Consider the following 13,566-nt stretch of genomic DNA (forward strand, 5'->3'; position numbering starts at 1 on the left):
TGGGCAGCATACTTTGCCGAAATAATCAGATTCCTCAAGACTCAAATGGTACGTTTCACTTTTATATTTTGAGCCTATCTATGTAAATATTCGGGTAAAAAACTACTTCATCGTGTTTTCAAGCATGAACTTGACAATTGTTATCGGCCGAATTTTTTTTGAAATATTTATTTTCCCCTCAAAAGCAGTGTTTTTGCAAGGTTTCGACTGTTTCTTCCGCCAATGTAAAATCGATTGTAATGCTATTTAATCTTAACGTTTTTAGAACGAAGTATAGTAATTTGGTATCAAACTAAATCTGTGTAGCGAGAAACACATCAACTCGATCTTTTTGAGGGTTCCGTACCCAAAGGGTAAAACGGGGCCCTAATACTAAGTCTCCGCTGTCTGTCTGGTCTGTCTCCAGGCTGTATCTCATAAACCGTGATAGCTAGAAAGCTGAATTTTCAAATGATATATTTCCGTTGCTGCTATAATATCAAATACTAAAAATATTTTGGGGGGTCTCCATACAATAGAGGTATATTTTTCGTATCTTTACTTTCGTACTTCGAAGGCAAACACTTTTTTTCTGGATTTGTTTCATCTTAAAGCAACCGTAAAGTTGACTGTTTGCGTGTATCCTAGATCCGTGTTTTCACAATAATTCGAAACACGTATTTTGAAGTAAGTAAAAACGTTTTTTCAAGCATTTGTTTGCCCTAATCAGCCTGTAAGATTTGTTCAGGATACATGAGGTACATTTAGAAAAACCTTATTGGAAATGTGAGAGTGGAAGTAATGACTAGAATTGTCTTTTCTCTTCATAAATGTCAGGAAACGAAAATGCAGCATTACCTTTTCCTCCGCATCGATTACTTTAGACACAGCTGATGACTTTGGACGCCCTTCAGGACTTTCATCGGTGAGAGAAAAGCGGCCTATTTTCCTAAACAAACCTATATTATATAAATACTGAGTGTGATGTAATTTAGGCATTAAACGTTTAGGTACTAGGGGAAATCTACAAGAAAATCAATTTGGTGATGGTAGTGGCGAGTCAATATAATAATATACTATAATATCATTAGACAACTCACACACGGTCATTTGATTCCAAACTACGCATTGCTTCTACTGTGGTTACAAAATAACTGATAAACATACTTATATACTTCTAAATACATACTTATACAGATACATCAACATCCAGGCTCAGAACAAATACTCGTGCTCATCGCACAAAGATTTGTCCCTGATGGGATTCGAACCCACCACACGCGGCGCTACGGTTATTGCGGCGAGGTGACGATTTAACCACTGCGCCAAACGTGCAGTTAAACCAAGTTAATAAAGAAAATGTAACTTGAGCACATGCAGCGTCGAATTATAGAGATATTATACGAATTCATCGTTCGTTCGTTCGTTCGTCGTCGAAATATAAGAAGTCATAAACTTTTCTTAAAATTTCTTCAGTAAATATCGATAGTGTGATTTTCCTCTGTCTGTTCTGATAAAAGCGTCAAAATATTAAACACTATGTCTCCCTAAACTCACTACAAAACCTCACAGGACATTCTTTATACACAAACACACAATTTTCTGATGATCTTAATTTTCAACCATAAAAATGTTATTGAAATGTGTAAATAACAAAAAAAAAATTAACAAAAAGTCAATTGACGAGTCACCGTAACTAGTGATAACTACATAATATAATATACTTAATATAAACAATTTTAAAATAAACGGTTCAAATATTCAAAAATACTGTCAATTTCTTTAAAGCGCTATATCTCACAAACTACGCTGCTCGGCGTTTTGACCCTTTACTATATTATGTAATTACATGTCACCTTTGTAAGCTGATTTATTTGGTGTTTGTACGTGAATGGTTTCTCTTATTTTTATAGGCAAATATATCCCCAATTATACGCCTCTAAATGCGATTTACGCGATAATTACATGACGTAAAAAAAAATTAACTTCATTTGTCGGAACCACTTCGCTGGAGGTACATAATGTGCTAATTAAGAAAAATCTATAAAATAGTTCGTTCAAAACGTCAAAAAAACATCAAAGGTTATAGGCTTTGAGTTTTCGTCGATTTCTTTCAGGCGCTATATCTCTTAAGCTATTCTGCTCAGCGCCTGAACACTCCATTGTGTAACATAATTACATGTAATTTTTGTAACGCGACATGTTTGATCTCTGTACATTGTAGTTGTATTTTTGTAGTCTGGGGCACAATTGCATACCGCAAAACCAATATTTTGCGCCCGCAAATACAATAATATACACAGAAACGCACACACACTAATGAGCGTCGTAAATATGAATATTTATGACATGTTATGTTTTTAATATGATTTACATACCGCCGGTAATTAAATTATTCCTCTTATAATTGGGGCATAAACTCATTAAGAAAACACTAATTAGGTGTCTGCGCCTACTTCGGTGTCAGTGTCTGCGTCTGTCCGTGTGTCTGAGTCTATCTGTACCTATAATAAGTACCAAACGCACTTGAAAAAAACGTTAAAAATACATTATGCCGTCAATCTCTTTAAGGCGCTATATCTCTTCAACTATGCTGCTCAGCGCTTATATACTTGATTGTGTTATGTACCTAATTACATGTCATCTTTGTAACGCGACATGTTTCATCTCTGTACATTGTAGTTGCATTTTTGTAATCTGGGGCACAGTTGCATACCGCAAAACCAATATTTTGCGCACACACATACAACAATACACACAAACACGCACACACACAGTAATGAGTTGTATCAAGAAATGCAATAGTAGTAGTCCGTACGTATTACAGTTGCACACATCAACATGAACGTTGCACACAAAGGCAAATAGTGATGTAGAATGTTCACATATTTTCCCGCCAAAAGTCGGTCTATAACTAATACCATATTGTTGAATATTATATACTTATTGTTACATCTTTACTCAATTATTATTCAATTGTGTATTATACCACCATAAACAATTAATTTCACCGCTTAACTACAAAATTTAAACAAATAAATATGCTGATACCGTATTAATCGGTTTGCATCAGGTTTCTTCTTCGTTTATCTCAGTCCCATCACTTGATCGCGTATGCGCACTGATAGCCAAAGTGCTATAGTTAGTTATATATATCGGGGACAGCAAATGACCTTTTCATACAAACTTGCACACTGTCTCTAGGACATCATAACATAGCGGGAGCTCTACCGGTTTTTCGGTTTTAGTAACTTAAACCGAGTCACATCACTATTTGTATACGTATACGTGTTCATGTGTGCGCTATGTTCTCCCCGGAGGTGGGATGAGGAACAATTGAATGTGTGCAGAGGGGTTGCAATGTGCACAATATTGTACAGCCAAAAGTGAAAATATGTTTTCACCGTCAAATTTCCAACAGCATTTTCAATAAAAATATTACGATTACTAATCTTTACTAACTTCAAGGTAAATTTACATTCACTGTGCATTTATTGTTAACAAATTGAATTGGTGTTTTTATACAGAAAAGTACGATTGAAAATGTGACAGTGTCGTTTGACATATTTGCCCGTGATTGTACCAGTATAAATGTGTGTCGCTATGGTCTCTCAAGTCCACACATACACAATATTGCATCGTTGCTATTAGTTTCACACAAGTGCAGTGACGTTTGACATTACCTTTCAGTATCATTTCCCGCCAAGGTTTAAAAATGTAGCGTATTCGTCATTTACTTTAAGTTTATTAACATTTTCGTGTGTATGAGTAGTTACAATGATGACGAACAAACTAAAATATAAATGTAAGCAATGCAATATTAATATTTTGTTGACGCAATATTAATATGTTATGTGTTTAATATTTAAAAACTTAGAAAACTTATTTCGTCTATGAAATATCTGCTTGCACGTCAGTTTACGTTAAGGGTCACATGAGTTAACCAACTGTACTCTAAATCATGTTTGCAGGTCACCAGTTTGTTTTTAATCATCAATACTTGAATGATTCTTCATTTTACGCGTCCGTTCCGTTTACTTACCTTATCTTATATCAGATAAATACTCAGTTTCGTCAAATAAAAGTTGGCAAATTGGAGATTATGTTCATGGAAGTAAACACATAAGTGGTGACATTGTCAAGAAATACTGTCAGTTTAATTAAATTGCTATATGACAAAAACTACGCTGTCCAGCGCTTCAACCATTTTCTATATTATGCAATTACATGTAACCTTTGTTAACGGATTAATTTGGTCTTTGTACGTTGATTATTTTTCTTATTTTTGTACATAAATATTCCCCTAGTGACCGCATTATACGTTTTCAAATGCGATTTACAGGATATTTACAAAATATAATAATAAATGGACTTCATTTGTCGTAACCACTTCACTGGAAGTACATAATCTAAAACCTGGCCATTACGCTCTGAATGGAAATTATCGAGAGTCACGCCTATCCCTAAAAGCTCTAATAAAACGTCCGTTGAGTTGAAATTTTGGCCATTTTGCAATTTTGGAAGGAATATGTTAAGACGTAGGCATCCGCTTAGAAAAGATTTTCACACACACATGTAAAAATTTCACCCCAAAGGGATAAAATAGGGGGTGAAAGCTTGTAAAAAATCTTCTGATATTTTCGACTAATTGTAAAAAGAATTGAAGTTAACATATATAATACTAGCTGACCCGCGCAACTTCGCTTGCGTCACATAAGAGAGAATGGGTCAGAATTTTCCATGTTTTTGTAACACTTTTTACTGTTACCTACTCTGCTCCTATTGGTCGTAGCGTGATGATATAAAATATGCTTTTTTTTCACGAAAAATATTCTCAAAATTACTATAAATACTGAGTATGACCCACGTAATTCAGGCATTAAACGTGTACTAGGGGAAATCTTCAAGAAAATCAATTTCGTGATGGTAGTGGTCAATGTGACCATGAAAATGTAACTTGTGCACAGGCAGCGTCGAATTATAGAGATATACATATACGTATACGAATTCATCGTTGTCGTCGAAATATAATCTAAGCGGTCTGCGGTCATAAACTTGTCTTCCTAAACTCACTACAAAACCTCACAGGACATTCATTATACACAAATACACTATTTTCTGATGATCTTAATTATTTTCCCGTAATATTTAATTTTCAACCATAAACATGTTATTGAAATGTGTAAATAACAAAATAAAAAAATTAAACAAAAAAACAATTGACGAGTCACCGTAAAACTAGTGATAACTACATAATATAATATACTTAATATAAACAATTTTAAAATAAACGGTTCAAATATTCAAAAATACTGTCAATTTCTTTAAAGCGCTATATCTCACAAACTACGCTGCTCGGCGTTTTGACCCTTTACTATATTATGTAATTACATGTCACCTTTTTAAGCAAATTTATTTGGTGTTTGTACGTGAATTGTTTCTCTTATTTTTGTAGGCAAATATTTCCCTAATTACACGCCTTTAAATGCGATTTACGCGTTAATTACATGACGTAAAAAAAAAATTAACTTCATTTGTCGGAACCACTTCGCTAGAGGTACATAAGGTGCTAATTAAGAAAAATCTATAAAATAGTTCGTTCAAAACGTCAAAAAAACATCAAAGGTTTTGAGTTTTCGTGGATTTCTTTCAGGAGCTATATCTCTTAAGCTACTCTGCTCAGCGCCTGAACACTCCATTGTGTAACATAATTACATGTCATTTTTGTAACGCGACCCGTTTGATCTCTGTACATTGAAGTTGTATTTTTGTAGTCTGGGGCACAATTGCATACCGCAAAACTAATATTTTACGCACACATATACAACAATACACACAAACACCCACACACACAGTAATGAGTTGTATCAAGAAATGCAATTGTAGTAGTCCGGACGTATTTCAGTTGCACACATCAACATGAACGTTGCACACAAAGGCAAATAGTGATGTAGAATGTTCACATATTTTCCCGCCAAAAGTCGGTCTATAACTAATACCATATTGCTGAATATTATATACTAATTGATACATTTTTACTCAATTATTATTCAATTGTGTATTATAACACCATAAACAATTAATTTAACCGCTTAACGACAAAATTTAAACAAATAAATATGCTGATACCGTATTATTCGGTTTGCATCAGGTTTCTTCTTCGTTTGTTTCAGTCCCATCACATGATCGCGCATGCGCACTGATAGCCAAAGTGCTATAGTTAGTTATATATATCGGGGGCGGCAAATGGTCTTTTCATACAAACTTGCACACTGTCACTAGGACATCATAACATAGCGGGAGCTCTACCGGTTTTTCGGTTTTAGTAACTTAAACCGAGTCACATCACTATTTGTATACGTATACGTGTTCAAGTGTGCGCTATGTTCTCCCCGGAGGTGGGATGAGGAACAATTACATGTGTGCATAGGGGTTGCAATGTGTACAATATTGTACAGCCAGAAGTAAAAATATGTTTTCACTGTCAAATTTCCAACACCATTTTCAATGAAAATAGTTCGATTATTAGATAATCTTTACTAACTTCAAGGTATATTTACATTTACTGTGCATTAATTGTTGACAAATTGAATTGGTGTTTTTATACAGAAAAGTATGGTTGAAAATGTGACAGTTTTTTTGAAATATTTGCTTGTGATTGTACCAGTATAAATGTGTGTCGCTTTGGTCTCTCAAGTCCACACACACACACACACACACACACAATATTGCATCGTTGTCATTGGTTTCACACAAGTGCAGAGGCGTTTGATATTACCTTTCAGTATCATTTCCCGCCAATTTAATTTCTTGACAATTGTCGACCGAAACAACTTACTTTTTTTTTTTCAATTCGCTGGAGACACCTCAAAAACAGGGTTTTTGCAAGTATGTATTGTTTCTTCCTCGGATGTAAATCTATTTTAATGCAATTTAATTATAACGTTTTTGGAACAAAAAGTAGATAGCCGTATGGAGTCAAACTAAATCTGTATTTTATGGCAAGAGACACATCAACTAGATCTTTATTGTTCTAATATAGCCGGTTGCTAAACGAGATGTGTTTAGACTTGCACTGTCTTGATGTAGCTCGACACATCGAATCTTGCCGTTTTTCAATATTTCGAATTAATCTTCAGGTAAACTTGTGTTTGTAAACCAGTTAGAATGAACCATTCCGCGTTTTCATAAAGGCACGTTGCGCCGTGACAAGTTTTATTAAATATCAGGAGATTATTTGTTTCCAAGTGCTTCGAAGGCAAACACCTTTTTTTGGGTTTGGTTCATCAGAAAGTAACCATAAAGTAGACTGTTTATTTTCCGGATCTATCACAATATGTACACGTATGTATATCCGTGTTCTGTCACAATTCGATACACGCATTTTGAAGCAAAACGGTAGGTAAATTGTTCAACCATTTATTTGCACTAATTGGCTCTTGAGAGATGTTCAGCATATATGTATAATGTATATGTTACTGTAAAAGCCCGGACTGTGGTAAATCCTAAGATTTTCCGGTAAAACCTAAGATTTACCAACTCTCAATGGTAAAAGTCCGAACAATCCTTTTATTTCGAACTTTTACCTCTATTCACTTGGTAAATCTTAGGAAATACCTCAAGGGCAGGTAAATGTAGCTAATATAAAATAATTTAATAGTTATAAAGAAGGAGTTTTGGGCAAACCGACATGGGTAGGTTAGGTTAGAAGGCTGAGGTGGGAGCGAGCGAAGCGAAGCTCCCACCTCAGCCTTCGTGGTTTTATTTTTTTAAACCACCCAAAAGGAGGAGCCCCGCGAAGCGGGGCTCCGGCGACATCTTCAAACTCTCATTATAACTATGTTACGGCATATATTTATATCCCTAGCAATAGAGTATCATTATATTACGGCTCAAACACATTATAATATGACTTTATCAACTTTTACCGCGTCATTATGTAAATCCTAAGATTTGCCAATTAAATGGTGGTAAAAGTTCGAAATAAAAGAACGTTCGGACTTTTACCATTGAGAGTTGGTAAATCTTAGGTTTTACCGGAAAATCTCAGGATTTACCACAGTTCGGGCTTTTACAGTAACATATATACAATATACATATATAACATATTAGGTGCAACGTACATTTAGAAATACCCTTGTTAACGGAAATGTTATAGTGGAAGTAATGGTTAGTTTTGTCTTATCTCTTCATAAGTTAGAAAACGAAAATGCATGGTTACCTTTTCCTCCGCATAGATTACTTCAGACACAGCTGGTGACCTTGGACGCCCTTCAGGACTTTCATCGGTGAGAGAAAAGCGGCCTATTTTTCTAAACAGACACCTATATTATACAAATACTGAGTGTGATGTAATTCAGGCATTAAACGTTTACTAGGGGATATCTTCAAAGAAATAAAAAAAAATTGGTGATGGTAGTGGCAAGTCAATATAATAATAATATAATATAATATCATTGGACAACTCACACACGGTCACTATGTACTATGGTAACCAAAAAACTGATAAACATACTTATGTATATGTATACTCCTAAATACATACTTATTCAGATACATCAACATCCAGGCTCAGAACAAATACTCGTGCTCATCACACAAAGATTTGTCCCAGCCCACCTGGGACAAATCTTTGTGTGATGAGCACGAGTCGAACCCACCACACGCGGCGCTATGGTTATTGCGGCGAGGTGACCACTTTAACCACTGCGCCAAACGTGCAGTTAAACCAAGTTAATACATATAACCATGAAAATGTAACTTGTGCACAGGCAGCTAGCAGCATAGATATACATATATACGAATTCATCGTCGTCGTCGTCATTATATTCCCGCAATATTTAATTTTCAACCATAAAAATGTTATTGAAATGTGTAAATAACAAAACAAAAAAATTAAACAAAAAGTCAATTGACGAGTCACCGTAAAACTAGTGATAACTACATAATATAATATACTTAATATAAACAAATTTAAAATAAACGGTTCAAATATTCAAAAATACTGTCAATTTCTTTAAAGCGCTATATCTCACAAACTACGCTGCTCGGCGTTTTGACCCTTTACTATATTATGTAATTACATGTCACCTTTGTGAGCTGATTTATTTGGTGTTTGTACGTGAATGGTTTCTCTTATTTTTGTAGGCAAATATTTCCCTGATTATACGCCTTTAAATGCGATTTACGCGTTAATTACATGACGTAAAAAAAATTAACTTCATTTGTCGGAACCACTTCGCTGGAGGTACATAAGGTGCTAATTAAGAAAAATCTATAAAATAGTTCGTTCAAAACGTCAAAAAAACATCAAAGGTTGTAGGCTTTGAGTTTTCGTCGATTTCTTTCAGGCGCTATATCTCTTAAGCTATTCTGCTCAGCGCCTGAACACTCCATTGTGTAACATAATTACGTGTCATTTTTGTAACGCGACATGTTTCATCTCTGTACATTGTAAATGTATTTTTGCAGTCTGGGGCACAATTGCATACCGCAAAACTATTATTTTGCGCACGCAAATACAATAATATACACAGAAACGCACACACACTCATGGGTGTCGTAAATATGAGTACTCGTGACATGTTATCTTTTTAATATGATTTACATACCGCCGGTAATTAAATTATTCTTCTTATAATTGGGCCATAGGCTCATAAAGAAAACACTAATTAGGTGTCTGCGCCTACTTCGATGTCAGTGTCTGCGTCTGTCCGCGTGTCTGAGTCTATCTGTATCTATAATAAGTACCAAACGCACTTGAAAAAAACATTAAAAATACATTATGCCGTCAATCTCTTTAAGGCGCTATATCTCTTCAACTACGCTGCTCAGCGCTTATATACTTGGTTGTGTTATGTACCTAATTACATGTCATCTTTGTAACGTGACATGTTTCATCTCTGTACATTGTAGTTGCATTTTTGTAATCTGGGGCATAGTTGTATACCGCAAAACCAATATTTTGCGCACACGCATACATCAATACACACAAACACGCACACACACAGTAATGAGTTGTATCAAGAAATGCAATAGTAGTAGTCCATACGTATTACAGTTGCACACATCAACATGAACGTTGCACACAAAGGCAAATAGTGATGTAGAATGTTCACATATTTTCCCGCCAAAAGTCGGTCTATAACTTACTGATACCACAATGTTGAGTATTATATAGTAATTGATACATTTTTACTTAATTCTTATTTAATTGTGTTTTAAACCACCATAAACAATTAATTTCACCGCTTAACTACAAAATTTAAACAAATAAATATGCTGATACCGTATTAATCGGTTTGCATCAGGTTTCTTCTTCGTTTGTCTCAGTCCCATCACTTGATCGCGCATGCGCACTGATAGCCAAAGATAACTGATGCTATAGTTAGTTATATATATCGGGGACAGCAAATGGTCTTTTCATACAAACTTGCACACTGTCACTAGGACACATCACATCATAGCGTGAGTTCTACCGGTTTTTCGGTTTTAGTAACTTAAACCGAGTCACATCACTATTTGTATACGTATACGTGTTCAAGTGTGCGCTATGTTCTCCCCGGAGGTGGGATGAGGAACAGTTGAATGTGTGCAGAGGGGTTGCAATGTGCACAATATTGTACAGTCAAAAGTAAAAATATGTTTTCACTGTATAATTTCCAACAGCATTTTCAATTAAAATAGTACGATTACTAATCTTTACTAACTTCTAGGTAAATTTACATTCACTGTGAATTTATTGTTGACAAATTGAACTGGTGTTTATACAGAAAAGTACGATTCAAAATGTGACAATGTCGTTTGTAATACTTGTTCGTGATTGTACCAGTATATGCCGGCTCCACATTATTGCCGTGAAGCTCCGTGAACAGACGCGAACGTGAATGTGGACGGTTTTCACGGGGTCCACGCGCGTTCACGCCTGTTCCCCGATCAGAGTCGGTATTAAAGTCCCGTGACAAAGGGTTCGCGCGGCGTTCACGCATGCACATACACATTCACGGCCCCGGCGCAGTTTACTCTGGACTATAAAGGGGTACGGACCGTATAATGCGCTCAGCTTTTCAGATTATAGAAAAATGGTGTGAGGAACAACAACTTTCTTCTTTTTGACATCTATATAGTGGTATAGGGACACAGCAAATAAAGTTATCGCAGCAGCAGCTTCTACGTCCATTTCGCGGAGGGCTTCGAACTATTGTGAGCATTCCGTGAATGTGGAGGGCATGGAGTCGGTCCGTGAATTCACGGCGAGAATACGCGCGTGAATTCACGGCAATAATGTGGAGCCGGCAATAAATGTGTGTCGCTATGGTCTCTCAAGTCCACACACACACACACACACACACACACACACACACACACACACACACACACAATATTACATCGTTGCTATTAGTTTCACACAAGTGCAGTGTCGTTTGACATTATAGTATAATTTCCCGCCAAGGTTTAAAAATGTAGCGTGTTCGTCATTTACTTTAAGTTTATTAAAATGTTAGTATGCATGAGTAGTTACAATGATGACGAACAAACTTAAATATAGAAATGTTAACGATGCAATATTAATAATAATATGTTATGTGTTTAATATTTAAAACCTTGGAAAAATTTTTTCTTCTATTAAATATCTACTTACAACGTTTACGTTTAGGGTCACATGAGTTAACCAACTGTACTCTAAATCATGTATGCAGGTCACCAGTTTGTTTTCAATCATCGATACTTGAATGATTCTTCATTTTACGCGTCCGTTCAGTTTAGTACCTTATCTTATATCAGATAAATACTCAGTGTCGTCAAACAAAAGTTGGCAAATTGGAGATTATGTACATATTAGGAAGTAAACATATAAGTGGTGACATTGCCAAAAAATACTGTCGGTTTCTTAAATCGCTATATGTCAAAAACTACGCTGTTCAGCGCTTTAACCATTTTCTATATTATGTAATTACATGTAACCTTTGTAAAATGATTTATTTGCTCTTTGTAGGTTGATTATTTTTCTGATTTTTGTACGTTAATATTTCCCTTTTTATACACTTTCAAATGCAATTTACAAGATATAATAAAAAATGAACTTTATTTGTCGAAACCACTTCACTGAAGGTACTATCGAACAAACTGAATCATGACCCACCATGTGCTCATTTTCTAAAACACGTCTATATACGCGTAGGTCGAAATTGGCTTGCACCTACGTTTCCTTGGTAATGAATTTGTTATCTGTCATTATTGCGACAAATCTTTGTGCGCCAATACAATAATGCTTTGCTACCGTTTTCAACAGGCTCCGTGGCGTAGTGGGTTGATGTTACGACTGCAACGCGTCAGTGGGTTCGATACCCACTCGGGACATGGTTTATTCGGCCCTTATAGGAAATAATGTTACTATAAAAATTAAAATAATATAGGGTAACCAGCATAGTTATTACCCGGTTAAGGAATTGATACACAATTTTGGTCAATAGTATCTTTATTTAGTAAAACATTGACTTAAACTCTATTATATTATATCGCAACTTAAATATTCTTTAGAACATTAGTCGTTTATTTCAATAACTTTATACTAATTCAATATAAAACACTTAAAAACAAGAATTACTAGCGAATACTGTTAATTCAAATGTGTTATCCTTAACAAAAACTTACTTTTTCTTTTCGAACTACACACCTGTCGCACAAACGTCGGACATGAGTTCTATAAATTAAAATGTTACCAATATTCTGAAAGTGACATATATCGCAATTAATTTAAACTGGTTACTTTAGAAATTAAAATAAACGTATTATTCCTTAACATTGGCAATCACTGTATGATGGGCAATGACTATAGTGGTTACCCTAATCGTTTCACAGATTTCTAAATGACGTGCTATTTGATATTTGACACAAATAGGTTTTTTTCACAGTGAAAAGAGTTTAGACTATTTACACTCTAGATTCAAATTAAGAGTGATTTATCAAAAAGGTATCTACGTACTATAATAACAAAGGTCAAAGTTGTCTGTAGTCGTAATACATCATAACACAGTCGTATGCATGTTTAAAATGTCCTAAGTGCAACTTTGACAATAGAGACGAAATTCTTACTGTTTTGACGGTGTCAAGCGAATTATCGGCAAAATGAGTCATGATTCAGTTGGTTCGATAGTACATAATGTGCTGATTATAAAAAATATCTAAAATAGTTCGTTCAAAACGTCAAAAATTATATCAAAGGTTATAAGGCTTTGTGTTTTTGACGAATTCTTTCGGGCGCTGTATCTCTTAACCTATTCTGTTCAGTGCCTAAACGTTCCATTGTGTAACATTATAACGTGTTATTTGTATAACGCGACATGTTTGATCTCTGTACATTGTAGTTGTATTTACGTATTCTGGGGCTAAATTACGTACCACAAAACCAATATTTTGCGCACACACATACAACAATTCACACAAACACGCACACACACATTATAAGTGTGGCAAATATTAATATTCAGGACGTGTTACCTCTTCAATGTGATGTAGGTATTTAGTCCCGGTAATTTTATTATTTCTCTTACATTTGAGGCATAAACCTATGTAGAAAATTCTAAT

The sequence above is a fragment of the Anticarsia gemmatalis genome, chromosome Z (assembly GCF_050436995.1).
Source record: "Anticarsia gemmatalis isolate Benzon Research Colony breed Stoneville strain chromosome Z, ilAntGemm2 primary, whole genome shotgun sequence".
Classification (NCBI taxonomy): Eukaryota; Metazoa; Arthropoda; class Insecta; order Lepidoptera; family Erebidae; genus Anticarsia; species Anticarsia gemmatalis.